Source organism: Lynx rufus, unplaced genomic scaffold (assembly GCF_022079265.1).
Source record: "Lynx rufus isolate CCGP_SWC_20201006 ecotype Redwood Valley unplaced genomic scaffold, mLynRuf1.p SCAF_3, whole genome shotgun sequence".
Lineage (NCBI taxonomy): Eukaryota > Metazoa > Chordata > Mammalia > Carnivora > Felidae > Lynx > Lynx rufus.
In genome coordinates this window covers 118855121-118873964 of record NW_025814845.1, presented here as the reverse complement: position 1 = coordinate 118873964, position 18844 = coordinate 118855121, and the positions used below count along the sequence as shown (strand labels likewise).

At 34.8% G+C, this 18844-nt stretch overlaps 1 protein-coding gene across 2 annotated transcripts in view; it reads left to right on the top strand.

The window, feature by feature from the left end:
- Positions 1–18844, top strand: part of INPP4B (inositol polyphosphate-4-phosphatase type II B) — a 763493-nt gene that overhangs the window by 115594 nt on the left and 629055 nt on the right. For both annotated transcript variants that reach the window (XM_047091642.1, XM_047091643.1), the window contains exon 2: positions 11378–11440. The gene's annotated coding sequence lies outside the window, so the exon portion shown is untranslated. The remainder of the gene's footprint in view (positions 1–11377; positions 11441–18844) is intronic.

Sequence of the window (18844 nt, the reverse complement as noted above, 5' to 3'; positions counted from 1 at the left end):
AAACATTCTTAATTTTTCTATCACAAAATTGTAATGAGTGATCTTCCTTGATTCTATATGCCCAAGTAAATTAACCTTCTTACCCAAGCTAGCTCATAAGTTGGAAATCCATTCAAGAGCCAATGCAAAGAGATAAGGTAATAAGGAAATTTGATCATTTTTTTTGAAGATATGAGTACTGGTCTTTTATTAAAAAAGTAAAAAGTGCTTACCAACACAAAACTTTGTCTTGTATCTTAAGATTGATTTTTTTGCATTAATTTGCTGCTTTTGAAGCTTATTATTTTTTAATGTTTTTATTTATTTTTGAGAGTGAGAGCAGGGGAAGGGCAGAGAGAGAGGGGGAGAGAAGCTCTGACTCTGTGATGACAGCAGCAAATGTGATGTGGGGTTTGAGTTCATGAACTATGAGATCATGACCTGATCTGAAGTTAGAGGCTCAGCCAATGAGCTATCCAGTGTCCCTTTTGAAGCTTATTTTTATGGTTTTCAATATGGATATTTCTCTTTGTTTGGCAGCTTTATTAGTTATGTTTTTTTTTAAGTTTATTCATGCTGTGACAGAGCACTAGCTGAGTAGGGGCAGAGTGAGAGGCAGACAGAGAGAATCCCAAGCATGCTTCACACTGACAGGACAGAGCCTGATGAGGGGCTTGAACCCACGAACCATGAGATCAAGACCTGAGTCGAAATTAAGAGTCAAGCACTTAACTGACGAAGCCACCCTGAGCCCTTGTTTGGGTTGTCGTTAATGGTGGTTGTTTTATTGCCAGAGCAAAATCCTTTATCTTAGTAGTAATAGTAAAATATCTTTCTGGAACCTTTCCAGGTCATCTTATGTAAAAAGCTAGAAAACCCTAGGGCAACTTTTAAGTGAATATTGAGAACTAAGAAAATTTGAGAAAAATTCACAAAGGATTTGAGATCAGCATTGTTCTATAATATAGCATCAAATTTCTCAGGATTTTGAGAAAACAGTAGCTAGTCTAGTATTGATTTTTTAACTTAGGAACTCTCATGGACATTTACAGGCTACACACTAGAACTAAAGCATTTCAACTCTTCCTGTTTTCAATTGATGGCATTTGTAGTTACTTGTGGAAGATATAGCACCTTGCAAACAAAACAGCCTTTCAGACAGCCCTAGAAGAGAAGCTTCTAAGTCTTCAGTAGTTAATTCAGTAAAATTCAGTAACACTGCAGGCAGTAAAAGTGATAGGGATAGTGAAGTACTCAATAATAATTTTAGCAGACTGAAATATTTAGTGGTAAAATTGATAAGAATAAATTTCACAGAACCTACAGAAATAAATTAACTGAAGCAAAGATTAAGAAAGTCTTTAGTTTAGAGGAATATATCATCTAAAGCATGTTTCTTAAACTTTAATATGCCCACTGATCACTTGAGTTTCTTGTTAAAATGAAGAGTCTAACTCAGTTGGTCTTGGGTGGTGCCTGGAATTTCTGTATCTTTCTCAGGTAATGGAATGCTGCCATTTTATGGACCACATTTTGAAAATAAAGGATCTGGACTCTGAGTATTTGACTTTGGCAATAGCATGAGATAGAAGGTGAGAAAATATGCAATAAAATATGTAAAAATCAATTCAGAGAATAGTGCTGGTTGCATGTGTGTTTAAATGGAAATGGCATGATATATGTAAATTGATTTAAACTCTTAGGACATAGTACCCATTGTAAATTCAAAGTATATTGTGTCAACAGTTCTAGCCAATACACGAAAAATATAGAAAACAGTAGAGATATACACAAAATATATATTTTTAAATAACAGACATTCAAAATAAAATGGGAGACTTCCTAGTAAGAATTAAGTAATATATCTAAATAATAGCACATAAAGACCAAGCATGTGTCATAGTAATGGGTACTCACATGGAAATAGAGGGACATTATCTCAACGGAATAGTCAAGAGAATAGAATTGGTAACTGCTACCTGCCTTCAAATCTTGCCTTTGTTGTCTCTGTGGTTCAGGTAACTTCTGGTAACCAAACTGTGCTTCATTTTCCTCATCTATAAAACGGGATAATAGTATATCCATCTGTTAAGCTTATTACAAGAATTGAATGTGTAAGACAGCAACTCAAAACAATATCTGGTTTATATTTGGCAGTGGAAATGTTTATTTTTATTATTACAATAATAATAAGGTACTTCTAAGGTAATCCAGACTAAGAGATTTAAAAAATAGTTTTCAAAAAGTAGTTTTTTAACGTCTTTTATTGCTAAATTGCCTCTGGGAAAAGATTTTGATTACTTTTTTGAATAAACAACAGAAAATGTAAACTTACGATTAAATAAATAAAATTATCAGTAGAATTAGAGTATATCACTTAGAAAAGAATGTTTTCATCAACCTAGTTAAAATATGATTATTAAAAAAAGGGGCAGAAATTAATTATTCCTAGTATTTGCTTTTAGTATGCTTTAAACCTGGGATGTGACTTTTGTTGTTATTTCTGCCTTTTCTCTGGCATAGATTAAGCATACATTTCAAAATGCCTATGCTGTGGTTATTACCTTTGTGGTTTTTCATTATTGGTGCTTAATCTAAGTATAATTATAATTCAGAGAAGAAAACAGGTTTTCTATCTTATTGCTTGCAGACAGAGATAAATAGGTGTTCATTATATTTCTGTTTTCTATTTATATTTTCTTTCCAAAGCTTAAATGCAGAAACTTTTAAAAACCTACAATTACAAATCTTTGTTTTATTTGTGTTTTTCTTTTCTGTAATAATTGTTTCATAAAGAAATAAGCAAAGGAAAATTAGAAAGCAATTAGAAGGTAGACATTTAGTATTTGCAAAAAGAAATAATTTAAAAGTTCACGTATAATGCTTAAGACCTGACTCTAAGTGTTTCCTGCCTAATGTAGTCCAAATTAAAAAAAAATTCTTAAACATATGTACTGTTAAATGTGCAACTGTGTTTAAAAGTGGAATATACATACACTTTATGCTAGATTCCCTTTTATTGAACCGTGTCAACAATGAAGAAGTAATTTGAAGAAGAATGTATAGGTTGAAAATATGGAAGATGGCTTGTATTCCAGGGAAAACACTAATGTTCTCTCTCTAGATGCTGTCCTGAATTATCACACCTGTAGATGCTGAGAAAGAACATTTGCAAATTGAAATCTGCTCTTTCTTTCTGGTTGTCTTTAAAATCAGGAATTATCTTTAAAATCTCCTTGTGCCTTTGGTTCAAGTGGTATAGACAGATGGGTGGGGATCCAAATGCCACTTGAAAGTAAAGTTTATTGAAATATAACATGCAGGGGTGCCTGGGTGGCTCAGTTTGTTCAGCATTTGACTTCGACTCAGGTCATGATCTTATGGTTCATGAGTTCAAGCCCCACAATGAGCTTTGTACTGACAGTGAGGAGCCTGCTTGAGATACTCTCTTGCCCTCTCTCTCTCTGCCTCTCCCCTGCTTGCTCTCTCTCTCTCTCTCTCTCTCTCTCAAAAATAAATAAATAAATAAATAAATAAATAAATAAATAAATGTATGTTCCTTCTGTTAAAAAAAAGAAAGATGCATATAGGAAAGTAAGCAAATCAAGTGTGCAGCTTGATAAAATTTTTCAGGTGAACCCACCTTGAAGATCCAACAGCTAGCTCAAGAAAAAAAGTATAATATCAGTACCTCAAAAGCACCCCATGTCCTCTCCAGTCACTATATATCCCACAAGGGGGATATGCTATATACTATGATATAGTGTGTAGTTTTTTGCGTATGACTTATTACCCTGATTATTGTTTGTGATATTCATCTACGTTGTTCATGTAACTGTGCTTTGTTTATTGTCATTAATGTATGGCTTTTCATTGTATGAATAAATCTTAATTTCTTAATTAGTTTATTAGTGGAGATTTGAACTATTTCCAGTTAGTCCCTATTATGAAGTGTGCTACTATGTACATCCATTTATAATTTTTGGCAACCGTAGTATGCCTTTATAGTGGTTATAAACCAAGGAGCAGAACTTGCCCAGCCACAAGGTGTGAATCTGTCCACCTTATAAATACTACTAAACTGTTTTCTGAAGTTCTATCAATTTCCACTCTCTGGCCTTTGCAAGCAGGATATGACAGGTCCATTACTTCATATCCTTGCAACTCTTGATGTTATCTGTCCTTTTTATTTTGGCTACAGTGGGCATCTCATTGTGATTTTAATTTGCATTTCCAAGGGACTAATAAGGTTGAGGAAATTTTAATATATTTGTTGAAAATTTGAATGCTTTCTTTTATGAAATGTCCATGTATGTCTTTTGCCCATTTTTCTTTGGAGTTGTCTGCCTTGTTCTTATTGATTTGTAGAAGTTTATTTAAATATCCTGAATATGAGTCATTATCTGATATATGTATTGCAAGTTTCTTCTTATACTATGTGGCTTGCCATTTCGTTCTCTACTTGGCATCTTCTGATAAACAGAAGTTCTTAATTTAAATGCAATCAAACATATCATATTTTCTCTTTATAGCCACCATTTCTTCTGTGCTGTTTAAGAAATCATTGTCTACCCCAAAGGGAAAGATATTCTCTTCTGAAAGCTTTATTGTTTTATCATCCATGTTTAAGTATACAACCCTCTGAAAGTGATTTTTTGTACATGTAGGAGTTAAGATTCATGTTTTATCCCAAATGGATATATAATTCATTCAGTATCATTTAATGGAAAGATTGACCTTTTCTTATTGCGTAATTCTTGCATAATTAGTTGTCATAATTTGTGTGGTTTTTTGTTTTGTTTTGTTGTTTATTTCATGTATCTGTTTATTTTTGTACCAATTCCACATCATGTTAATTATGAAAGCTTTATAATAAGCTGATATAATAATCTGATAATTGAAGACCTCCAAATTTGTTCTTCTTTAAAACCACCTTGGCTAATCTTGACCCTTTACATTTCTGTTTAAATGTTAGCTTGTATTTTAAAATTAAAAAAAAAAAAGCAACTAGAATTTTTATTGTGATCACACTGAATGCATGGATCAACATCTTATAATAATGAATCTTCCAATCAATGAGTATGATGTATGTCTTTCCATTAATTTTTTTGCTTTATTTTCTCTACGTAGTGTTTTGTCCTAATGTTTCTCTAAGTAATTTTTGGTATAGAGATCATAAACATCTTTTGTGAGATTTATTCCAGGATATATGAGGTTTTATTTCTATTTTAAATGTAGAATTTCTATGTTTTTACTTTTTTGTTGTTATGGGGTAGCACAACTAAGTTTTTATAATGACCCTAAATTCAGTAACCTTGCTAAATTTGCTAAATCAATGAGACTAATCGTGTTTCTGTGGACTCATTATTCATTATTTTAAGTGCATTTCATTATTTATCAAAATAAATGGATTTAAAATTATTGGTATTTTTATTTAAAACAAAATTTGAATTTTATTTAAAAGTATTAACTGAATAATAGCATTAACTGATATAATAAACAGAAAAACTGGTTTAAAGTGTAGGATAGTGCGTAGGCATTTCAGCGGGCATTAGAAAAATTGGAATTACTGCCTCTTTTCTGTCCTCATCAGTATAATCTCTCTTCATCTGTATAATCTCTTGAGTAAATGAGTCTGCCAATCTGGTCTTTTGTTTTCTCATCTGTAAGAGAATAACACTGGACTAGATACATTTGAGTTCCTTTTTATTAGGGGTAGATGAGTCAGACAACTTCTGGATAAATGGTTGTGCTTTTTAGAGTTCTTCCCTTTCTTCTACTCTTTCCCTAACAGTATTGTGACTATGGAGGCAATGGGCCTCCTGTGATCTCATTTTGGGGAAGGTAATAGGTGGGATCACATCTGCTCAGCACTTCCGTGTTCCCTGATCAGGGCAGTTGGGAACTTTTGTCTTCCCAGGACACCATACATTGGCTGTGGGGATGATGGGATTCTGCCTCAGGTTCATGGTTTTAGATATTTCCCTTCCTCCTCTAATACCACTTAGCTGCTCCCATGCCATGTTAAATGCTGAATGCTAGTTTTTCTCGGACAGTCTTGAGTTTTCTCCAGTACATGCTCTGAAAAGTAGTCTTCAAGTCCTAATGTTGTTATTACCACATTCATGTAGGAGTTCAACTTAGAGAAGGGAAAGGAGGACTTGATATCTGACCTCTTCCTCCTCCATCTGTTGTCCTCTTCTGCATACAACCCTGGAGCCTGAGGCAGTTTTCCATATCATTTACATGATACCCCATGTTTTCTTCACCATGGTGTCACATAGCTCCATGACCTAGTTCTCTAGTTCTGGCTTCTAATATGTTAATGACAACTAAGATTGTGTTTTTAAAAATTATTTTTTATTTTGTTTTTTTTTTAAGATTGAGAGACAGAGAGTGTGAGTGGGGCAGGGGCAAAGAGACAGAATCCTAAGCAGACTCTGCACTGTCAGCACGGAGCCCCATGTGGGGCTCAAACTCATGAACTGTGATATTATGACCAGAGCCCAAACCAAGAGTCAGAAACTTAGCCGACTGAGCCACCTGGGTGCATCAAAATTTATTCTCTTCTAAAGGAAATCTAATTTTCAAGACTATCACCTTGCTATGGATCTAGAATTATTCCTGGGAGTAAACCTGTGGTCTTATTTTATTTTAAAAAATTTTAATGTTTATTTATTTTTGGGAGAGACAGAGACAGTGTGAGCAGGGGAGGGGCAGAAAGAGATGGACACAGAATCTGAAGCAGGCTCTAGGCTCTGTGCTGAGCTCTGAGCTGTCAGCACAGAGCCTGACCCAGGGCTCAAACCCAAACCCATGAACTGTGAGATCATGACCTGATAACATGACCTTGTAACAATCTTAATCCTTTTGAGGCAAGTGCTACCCCTGTCGGGAAGGTGACGTCAAACATAGAGAAATGCAAAAGCATTGCATATAGATTATATTTTCAAATAATGACATCCTTGTTTTATGATGGGACATCACCTCTCATATTCCCTTGTCTTTTGCTTCTGTTCTATTTGACATATTAGTTTGTTCAAACTTTTTAAAAAATTTTATATGGCAACAATAAGGTCTTACTATGTAATTTCTGTCATGGAACATTGTAAGATATTTGTGCCTTAAAAGTTAGCTCTGTCTTATCTTTGTTAATAGATATCTAATACATAGAAGTGAGTATGTAGTTATTAGAACCTCCTCCTAGGTGCTGAGCATTTAAATAAGTACTGAAGAAGATAGGTGAGAGGCAAAAGGTATATGGGGAGACATGACAAGACAACCCAAGAAGGCAATATAAATGATAGGCATTGGTATAATTGTTACACAGGTCAAAGAATGACAAAATCAACTAAGTCCAAAATACCTGGGGATCACTTTTTGGAGAAGTTGGCATTAAAGTTTTGACAGGGTGGTAAATTTGGAACATGCAGAAAAGTAAGAATTTAACCACAACCAGAAGGAAATAATATGGAGAGTGGAACTGGATGAGAACAACATGGCTATTGAGAACTCTGCCTGACTGAAGATGAGAGATTATGTTGAAGAATAGGACAGATATAACATTAATTGTATTATGTTGAATTTATATATAAAATACATGGAATGCTCAAGAAACATAAAAAAAGATAGTGTATCTAGTAGACATTTTATACAATTTTTAGCTGCTTCCCCCAAGAGTCTCTTAAAGCTCAAATTGTGAAGACTAATCTCATAGGATGTAAAATCAGAAAATATTGACTACTTAAAGCAATAGATATCAGATACCAAAATGCTTTATAAAACAGGTCACCTTTTAGAAATTCCCTAGTATGAGCATGAGAACTGGTTAGATAGCTCCTACATTCCTAATCCAAAAGGGGTGGGAGGTCTAGAGATTCAAGGCATATTTCTTCAGAGTGAACTGAGGGTCCATCAGGAATGTCCACAAGGAGGGAGGTTGGTGGAGTGTTTCCCCTTTTCCCCTCCCAGTGATAAAAAGAGGTGCTTCAACAAAACTCACTGAGAGTTTAATATGTGTCCCTTTAAGTTTTGGGGGTGGTTGTGGAAACAGTGGACTAATTTCTGATGAAACTAAAGCCAAGATGAGCTAGCGAGAGTTTATGTAGAGGAAGCAGAGGTGCTGAATTGAGAATAACCCATTTTTCCAGGGTTTGTTAGAGAGCTCTCTATGCTGTAGGTAGGATCCATGGATGTGAGAGAACAATAAGAGAGTTACTCATGGGCTGAATTGTCCTCAGCAGGGAGAAGCTGAAGGTGTCATATGGAGCTGTGGATGTAGTAAGTGGTAAAGCGAGACAGTATGACTCATATCAAGGCAGTTCAGATGAATGGAGGCCAGTGACTGGAGAAGGGGAAGCAGTCACTGAAAAACCTGGAAAGGCATCCAGTAGTTGAGAATCAGCTTTCAATAGGTAACAGCTCTCTTAGCTCAGTGACTAGAGAGTAAACTTTCTTCCTCCGTTTACCTCTTCTTTCCTTACCTTCCCTTTTTCACTCCACTCTTATATTGTAGAGGCATCGTGGCCAAAGTTAACTGGCTGGGGAAGAGGACCTGTGGTAAAAACATAGGACCAACTTATCCTTCTTCATTGGCTGTTGGTTTTCACTTGCAGCAGATCCTAGCTATGGTTGGGAGACAAGTTAAACTTTAAATCAGCTTTTTAATGTAGCTGGGTATTCTAAATTCTAAATTGAGAATTATTTGCTGACTTAGTGTAACTGTAAGAATTTTTTAAGCTCCAAATGATCAGGGTATGGGTGGGGGCCTAATTCTTGTTGGTTCAAAAGATGCCGCATTAGTTTACTGGGACTGCCATAACAAAGTACCAGAAACTGGGTACTTAGAATAAGATAAATTCCCTCACAATTCTAGAGGCTGTAAGTTCAGAATAAGGGGGTCAACAGGGCCATGTTCTCTCTGAGCTCTAGGGGAGAACCTGTTCCATGACTTTCTCTTAGCTTCTGGTGTTGTTCTGGTACCAAGCAATCCTTGGCATTCCTTGGCTTGTTGACTTCAGTCTCTTCTTCCCTCATCACATGGTATTCTCTTCTCTGCAAGTGTCTATCTTTGTGTCTCATTTTATAAGGACATCAGTCAAATTGGATTAAGGGTCTCCTCTACTCCATATAATATCATCTTAACTCATATTTTAATTACATCTGGAAAGACTCCGTTTTCCAAATAAGGTCACGTTCACAAGTGCTAGTGTAGGACTTTAACATATTTCTTGGTGGGCACAATCACAATCCAACCCACAAGAGATGTCAAGCAGATTTTGGTCTGCTTGATTCCAGCACCTTGTAGTTGGGGACTGTTGTTGGTGCGAACCAAAGTCCCTTTCCCGTTTATTTCTAGTCATATATGCTCTACTCTTTCAAAATATACAGTATGACATTTCAGTCTAAAACAGTGTTACTTAATCTGTTACTATTAGGGAGGAAGCTACTGGAAATACCTTTTTATATTTTGTCTACTTTCTCCCAGTGGTGTTACCAGTGTTTGTCTTCTTTGACATCCTCTGAGCATTTTAATGAGAGATTGAGGGGAAGCTCTGAAGTCACCCTCATGCTAATCTGGTCTCCATGCTTTTTTATGCTTCCAGTTCTTTGACTGCATTGTCCTAGCTTCCTGGAAAGACATATCCTTACTTACCTGCCTTCCAGACTTAGTCTTGCAAAGTTTCTCTTCTGTGACATTTTCTTAGACCAAACAGGTCTGCTTGTCAGCCAGTGTGTATCAGTACAGCTATTCTGACTGACTTTTTAAAGATTATTTTTTAAATTCTCTTTTCCTGACTGCAGAACATTCTTTCAATACCTTCTGTTGCTCCAACACATTATGTATCATTTATTGATTTAAACTTGCCATTTACACCAATTACACGAAATGACTATCTACAGATGTGTTTCCTCTACTGAACTGTATTTTTCTTAAGTCACTTTTTGTTTATTGTGGTTTCTCTAAAGTCTGTCCATACCCTTGGCTTGCAGTAGGGGCTCACTAGGTGTTTTCTGAATGGGATTGAGTACTGATAAAAGTACTTTAAGAGAATCTTGGAGGACGTCTTTAAATGAAAATCTTTAGCAAAATCAAGGGGAGCCAATGCAGTAGAGTGGTTGACAGCTTGCTGATCTTCCTGAAAAATCTTTTTTCTCCACCTGCCCAAAGACCTAAAATGACTTTATTTATTTATTTTTGTCATCATTAACAAATCTGCAAATTAAGTGGTGTCCAGTGTGATATTATTTTAATCATTCCACCACATGACTCACAGAGGCAGTGGTTTTTAATGAAGTAGCAAGATTTTTTTTAAAAAGGGAACAATGAAAATAATAATAATGATATTGAAAACTATATCAGCTAACATTTATTAGTTCTATATCCTTTATATATTTTTATTTCATTTATTTATCAGCTCTGTGGAGTAGGAAAAATTATTATTCTGATACAGATGAAAAGTGAAGGTTTACAGTTTAATTTACTTGCCCAAGTTCACATAGCTTGTAAGATGTAGTGATTGCAGTTATATGACTATTCTTATAATGACTGTTATAGTCAATTAATCAATGATGCTTTTAACTGTTGACATTCATTCAAATAACTTTCTTAAGGGATGAATTTAAAATTCTTACCTAGATATGTTACATTCCTTTCTGGAAAGCTATTGCTCAGACTTGAATTTATCCTCCAATCTGAACATTCAGATAATGATGCAATAAAATCTCTTATGGGATACTCATCAAGATTGTTATATGCTAAGAGAGGGAATAAGATATATTTTAATACTTTTGACTTTTATAAAGTGCTTTCCTCCTTGTTGCTGCATAGAAAAACTCTAAAATTGCATCATATGAGCAGGGTAATCTGCAATTATTTACAGAGGCATCCCATAATATCTCATGTTATCACTTTTGTGGAAAGACAGAATAGGAAGACACCCAAGCTTTCATGAATATTTTAAAACCCATACTCACTGCAGGAGGGAGAAAAGTAAGTTTAGATAATTGCAAATTCATTTCAGTCAGTTGTATTCCAAGTAAATGTTCTGTCCCAACATGGCTTCCATCCTATCTTTTGAAATGGCAGAAGCTAAAGCTTTTTGTTGCTCAAAGTGCTAGTTTTGTTCCCATGTGAGAAGGGAGAGAAGCAAAGAAAACAGGGCTTAGTATCTGCCACAGTCACCCATGTTCTCAGCTCCAGGAGAGAGGGGACCTTTGGGGAAATTATTTGGCATTTATAGCCAAGTGGTTCCCAAGGCAGCTGCTGAATGGAGCTGAGTATTTTGTTAAATGATTTTCCTCTCTGACCTTTATTACTAATGAATCTCCCTCAAGAAGTATTTAAAGAGTAAAAAGAAAGGCTGTTTTTATTAATCTTTTTTCTCTTTGCCCACAGAACCCAAGGAAATGGTGTTACCTGGCAAGCAATCTGCTGTCTTTTATGAAAAATCAGATAAAGGTAATGCTTATTTTGAATTGATAAATTTTTTAGTCTTTTTAACTTTGATGCATTAAAATAATTGGCTTTCTTTGATTACTGGTTTCAGCTATTGAATAAACCTTCAAAAATTAAATCATCACCTGAAAAGTATAGGAAATAATTTATGATGATCACCGTATTTGTGAAGTGAATAAATTTTAAAGTATATATTAGCTTATCAAAACATTATAGATAATGGTTAATTTTGTGACATTTTTCTTTCATTTATGTTAATATGTGAATAGGATCTTGACTAGAAGATTGCATTCTCTTTGGAAATAGCTCCAATTAGTGTATCATGTTTACAAATGGTAGACAATAAGAGAATTAGATTATTTATCAGGTTACGGTGATGAGATTTTCCTTTTATTTAAGCATTAGTGAAATGGCTTTACATATTTTTTGAATCTGCAAAAATGTGGGTACAAATTCCTAGAAAATTTCATCAGGTTTTTAAAAAAGGTACCCTTGCGCAAAACATATTTTCTTTGGAAGATTGAATTATATCATACAGTTGCTGAATAGCATGCCTGATTATGTTTAACAGATTGCCTATTTAGTTGTTAAATTTTTCAAATTACTGTGTGATTTATTTACATATGTTGGACTAAGAATATGAATGCTCATGCAAATATTCTAATGACATGTACATGTAAACAAGTGTGAGTATAGACACAGATATACAATGCGTATATGTTTCATGAATAGAGTTGCTATCTCAAAGTAGTTTTTTTCTAGAAATGCTTCTGAAAGGTTGGAATTGTGATGGGGAACTAGACCCATCTCTCAATACTATCTACTCATTTATCTGTGAGGATAGGATGTCACTGTATGTATATGAAAACAAATAATAGAATGATTGAAATGTATATTAGGCTGCATGCTAATTGGAACTAACTGGGTTTTATTTTTGACAACTCTTTGAATTCCTAAACAAATGAGTGCTGAAACAAAGGTAGCATTTAAATTTAATGGACCTTGGCAGAAAACTTATTTCTGAACTTTAATTTGCAGTTGAACAAAAATAGGTTGGATTGAAAATTGGGGTGTTTCTACTTATTTCTGGCTTTCAGTTGATTCTTCAAAGGAAGTAAAAACCCTTTAAGGAAGCAACTTTTCTCCCCTAAAGGGGACTTTGAATTGTAGGCACTCTTTTCAAATTTTATCTATATTAAACTGTTAATTCAAACTATAAAATATCTAAAAACGGTTAATGTCATCAGTTGAGAGTTGCCTTAATAGAGCTATTAACTGTGACTCCCCAAAGACAGACATAATGAGAACTGCCTCAACAATATGTGGAAGATGGTGAAGCTGAGCTATATGATATATAGGCGTAAGGGGCTAGGGGTATAAGTCGTAGAAAAATGCTTGTTTAGGGGAAATTGATGGATAACACAGTAAAGAGAGAAAAAGAAACACACTAAATGAGATGAAGTTAATGAAGAAGTTCAAGGATCTATGATCTTTAGAATGAAAATAAAGGATGAAAGGAACACAGACTTTCCAGGATGCGTTCTTGTGATGTTTTTCTTTTTTCAGAGCTCTGTATATGCTAATATTCCGTTTTATTAGGCTTTTTGTTTTATTTAAGAGATGGACAAACTCATTTTGAACTGAAAGTAGTAAAAAAAAAAGAAGTTCGGGTGGAAGGAGAGAGATTTCCATTAACATGGTAGAATTTCCAGAATTATGTATGCAGACTAGCAAAATTTGCTTCTCAAAAGTGAAAATAAAGGAACAGTCCTATATATGGCTAGGGTCCAAGTGCTTTGGTCTGACAAAATTTCCAAAGAGTTTATGCTCCAGCATGTGTGCATTTGTGTTCAGGTTGGGAGTGGGTGTGGATGAGTAACTTGGGTGGGAGAAATGGTGCTCATGTCATTATTTCTCTAAGTTAGACCTTTGGATTCATTGACGTAGGGGTGTTTGCAATCTTATAAAAATAATTCCTGTTAATAAGACAAAGAGTGCTAATTATTGATGCTCTATTATCTCACAATGGGATATGGACATTGAAATTTCAATGTTTAATGTATTGTTGGATTCGATTTGCTAGTCTTATTGAGAGTTTTTGTATACATGTTCATCAGAGATATTGGCCTGTAGTTCTCTTTTTCAGTGGAGTTTTTATCTGGTTTTGGTATCAGGGTAATGCTGGCCTTCTAGAATGCATTTGGAAGTTTTAATGGTGGAAGTTTAAGACATACTAGTCAAGGTGTTATTTTTAGACAAATGGGACCATTCAGCTTTTCTTAGTTGCACATGACAACTAACACTGTCATTTTGAGTAGGATTAACTCTGGCAATGAAGCTCAGAGAGCAAGCTGTTGAAATAGCAGACACTTTTGTGTGTGCACATACTTGAAAGTTCTGCATTTGACCCTTTTAAAAGGGGTGTTTTAGTCACAATATTATGAATTTTGTCATTCAAAGAGAGATGCTACTTCAACTCGCCAAGTCAAAATATCCTTCTACATACCTCTAGTAAGGTTATGTACAAAAATAAAGATTCCTCTTCTGTTCCATTTTTACATATGTTTATATGTCCTAGAAATAGATTGAATGTCATAAAGAAAATTTCATGTCTGTAATTTATTTTTATTATGTAGGGATGTCAAGTTTTATTTCATCGTATTTAACTTTTTTTGTAGAATTTGTAATAAGATATTAAGGACTCAGCATTTTGGGGGCTTCTAGGTGGCTCAGTTGGTTAAGTGTCTGACTCTTGATTTTGGCTCAGATCATGATCTTGCAGTTGGTGAGATTGAGCCCTGTGGTGGGCTCTGCACTGACTGGGCAGAGCCTACTTAAGATTCTCTCTCTTTCCCTCTCTCTGTGACTCTTCCCACATGAATCCCCCCTCCCTACCAAATAAACAAAGAACATTTTTTAAATAAGATTCAGCACTTTGTTGATGTAATCTAGGTTGAGCTCTAAGCTTAGTATACACACACTTTTAAGAATCAAAAATAAATTATGTCATAAGGCTAATGTATAGTGTTATGTTCAAGAACACTAACAAATAAGTTGTAAATAAATTGTTTAGTGATGTGTTTCATTGTGGTTTATTTCAACAGGCTGTAAACATAGATGTAATATATGTTGAGGTTTAAAGGAATGAAAATCTTCTGATATTTTGAGTTTACTACATTACTTATATTTTATATTATATATCATATACCTATCCTGAAATAACAATGGAAAGTAAATCATCAAAACTTACAGGTTGACTAATAAGTTAATGGCCATGAATTTAAACGAGAGTTAGAAATACTTCTATGGCATGTGATAAAAGGTGTGATGCCATTGTCACATTACCTGATTTAGGTTCAATATGTGAAAGACGTATTGCTTTACAGAAATATAACTATTACAACAGGCAAAGTATGCTCCCAAAGAGTACTTAAAGTGCAAGTCACAGAACAAATCACTGAGCATTTTCATACAGAAGTGATTAAAAAGTAATTCTTAAAGAGGATTTGCATGAAAAAGAGCTATTATGAAAATTCTAAAGAACTTTTTGGCTTTTATAGTTTTTGTCATTTGAAAAGTTCTTGTTATTTTTTACTCTTCTTAAGATTAGATTCTGTGGGATACTCCATCTTTTAAGAGCTATTTAAAAACTCCCAAGACTACAAGGCATAGCACTGTCTAGAATCAACTCCTGCAAGTAATATTCAAGTTCTTCCATCAATTCCCTGTCTTTATTTCTTACTTTGTTTCTCTCTTACTCCACTACATACTTTAAACATTATTGTCTTTCTTTATTCTTGAATAAATACTCCACTCTGAATGCCCAGTCTTTCTCCCATATTCCCAAGCCTACATAACCTTAAAACTTCTCTTTAAGATGCCTTTTGAATTCCTCATAATACTACAACGATATCTCTCCCTTAACCCATATTCTCTTAGTAAAGTCATCTAGATACACAGACATGGGGTTTCTTTTCTTTAATATGATTTTGAAGAAGAAAAAAACAACAAAAAAAGAAGATTCTTCTGCCATCCAATGTTACTCCCACTTTTGAGTGAAGTAATGAGCTCCTTGCATTTCCATGGTTTCCACTAAAGGAATGTTTAAAGGCTAAAATATTTCTCTGTACTATGAGGTTTATAATTTAGCTATGTCTTGTATTAATTAGAATTAATTAATTAATTAATTGAGAACCCACTCTCCCTTTATCACATCTTCGCAATGAGAGTAAAGTCGAAATTCAAATACATTAATTTGTAAAACAAATCATTTTTGACTATTGAAACACACTCTCTTCACCAACAGAAGATTGCCCAGTTCTATCACCCATTGTTTTTGACACTTTACGCATGTCATTGAAGAAAATTCTAACCTGAGCTACTCAACTAAAGCGTTTGTTCCCTAAGAGCAAAATCCTGCCTTTTAAGGACACTACCTACTGCATATCTCACGTTAGAACAAGTAGGGAAAAAAAGTTATATTATAATTTGTCACCTCATTAATTTATTTGTTCATTCATTAAGTCAGTGTTTACCTACTGTATTCATAAGTGTTCTAGCTAGAGTGAGGTATGTGCAGAACTTGAGAGTGTCTCTCTTTTTACACACACACACACACACACACACACACACATGCGCGCACCTTACATACATACATACATACATACATAACCTACAAAATAAATCCTTTTACATGTGTATAGAAGCATACTCTATGCTTCTCATCATTTTTCCCAAGTTCAGTTTCTTCTGTGTTCTTCTTTTCACCATCATTCATGTAGATTGTTGGAAGCCATTAAAGCTGCCCCTGAAAGCTATTTTTAAGTTTGCAATAATTGTTGAACCTCAGGCCTAGGAAGTATGTGACCATTTTGAATATGTGTGTATGTTTGTGGATATGCAGCCTGAAATAACATATTCCCAGCTCTACAGTAGTCTCTTTAGGGTAGCATCTTGAAAGCACCCAAGTACTAGGTGTGGAGTTGGGGAGGGCTATGGTTATTTGGGAAATTGAGATGAAATTGTGACTATTGGGGTTGGAACAGGGTCTTTAGGAACTGGGGCTGTCTGGGACTTGGCAATTCCCAGTAGAGGACTAAGGACTTCAAGGGAATTGGTTGTTTTGGGCTTCAGCATATATGTTAGTTCTCATTTCTTTGGATTTACAGTACTAACATTACTTTGGAAGGGGAGCAAATAATTGGAAGCACAGTAGTGTGGGCAGAGGCAAATAATTTATGACATGGGGTGTCCACTAGAGTTTTCAAGTGCATATGTATGTATGTTTGTCCCTTTCTCTCCCTAGTTATATATTTTTAATGAATTTGGCATTTAAAAAATTATGCCACTAGATGTCAGCAGCAACCTCCTAGGGTTCCCGTGGCCTTAACTCATAATGACAACAACAAATTGGTACTTTATTAGAACATCTTATCTGAGAATAATAAGTACCTATTTTGAAAATGTAAGAGGTAGTTTTTTGAGTTATGAGAAGGACTACAAACATCATAAAATATTTTGAAATTATTTTTTAAACTTGTTTCTGTTCACATGTAACAAGTTACTTTTACTTCCAATATTATCTCTACCAATGAGATGACATAAGAACTATGTGTGGAGCTGAGTAATTTGTCAGAAGTTGTACTAGATGCCGATCTCTAAACTTCTGTTTCAGTGCTTTATGATTCATTTATGTCACGATTACATGAGTATTTGTGCTTGGGTTTATTTCATTCTGTTTTTGTGGAAGCATTTTGATGCTCCAGCCCATCAGAAGATTGTGTGGTATTAATTTTTTAGCATCCACATCTGTGTGCTATTTATTTAGCAATGTCTAACCTTTCTTGGATCTGTGCTCTGTTGTTATAAGATACTCAGAACGCTTTGATAGATGCCAAAGAGTATTATAGGTGTTTGCTCACCAGTAGACAAGGAAAACTTAGAAATATGAAAAAAATATGTATTTTCCATGAATTATAATACATATAATTGTTTAGTCCTTAACACAGCAGGTAAAATGATCTCAAATTTTTTTCCAGAAATTAATAAGAAAATTATAAGGCATGCCTGGGTGGCTCAGTCGGTTAAGCATCTGCCTTTGGCTCAGGTCATGATCTCATGGTGTATGGGTTTGAGCCCTGCATTGGATTCTCTGCTGTCAGTGCAGAGCCCGCTTCAGATCTCTGTCTCCCTCTCTGTCTGTCCCTCTCCCACTCTCTCTCAAAAAAGAAATATTAAAAAAATTTTTAAAAAGGAAAATTATAGTATTGGCCAATGTTGGCCATTATTTTATTTTTTTAATTAATTTATTTTTTTTAAGTTTTTAAAGTTTATTTTTGAGACAGAGAAAGAGACAGAGAGAGAGTATGAGCAGGGGAGGGGCAGGGAGAGAGGGAGACACAGAATCTGAAGCAGGCTCCAGGCTCAGAGCTGTCAGCACAGAGCCCAACATGGGGCTGGAACCCATAAACTGTGAGATCAGGACCTGAACTGAAGTTGGTCACTCAACCGACTCAGCCACCCAGGTGTCCCTGGCCGTTATTTTAAATAATGCAATTAATATCTGATCAAATCAGAATCACATTAGCAGAATGATTCAGACTAATCTGTTGGATTTCAGTCATGAATTAGAACTCGGGTGATTAACTATTAGTTCATCAAGTACCAAACAGATTTTTAAATAATCTTGAAAAAGGTAGTATTACTCCCATGTTTCTCCCTTGGAAAAGTACTACTTTCAGTGAATTTAAAAATATATGTCTTAGGAAAAGCTGGAAATGAGAATTATGAAAATATTTCGTTTCCTAAAGCCAGCTCTACCAAGGAAGATACTAATGTTAATGTTACACTCTCATCACTTTTAAGAGTTTTAAAAATTGATTTAGTTGGTGTAGTGAGGTAGGGGCTAACTCAACTAGTACATAAACTAAAAAAGTAATTCCTTTCATACTGAAGTTGTTACATTTGAGAATTATTGGTTTGACTTCATCAGATTATCAGTAAATTTCTTATTTTTTTGCATTTCTGTTGTAGAACCACTAGTAAAAGGGACTTACCAACATTTCCCCCCAAGATTGCAGTTGTTATCCTTTAATTATGTTTGTAGGTGGTAAGGCAAACGTTTTAAATCATGCTGCAGTTACTTGACCCATGTACATTCCTCACGTGGAGCAGGTGCAATGAGTAAGTGCAGTTAATAAATGGAAGGCACATTATTAGCCAGATGTTCAGTTAAGATCCTTTCAACATTTGAAGCACATCACTGTCTTGATATACAGCAGTTCATCCTCTGCTTCCAGCACTTAACCTTCTAGAAGAGGTTAGGGGTGAGATGTGACCAGAGCATTTGTCTGAAATCTGTCTCTTTCTTTATCTTTTACAAATATTAAATGACACAGATGTTCAGGA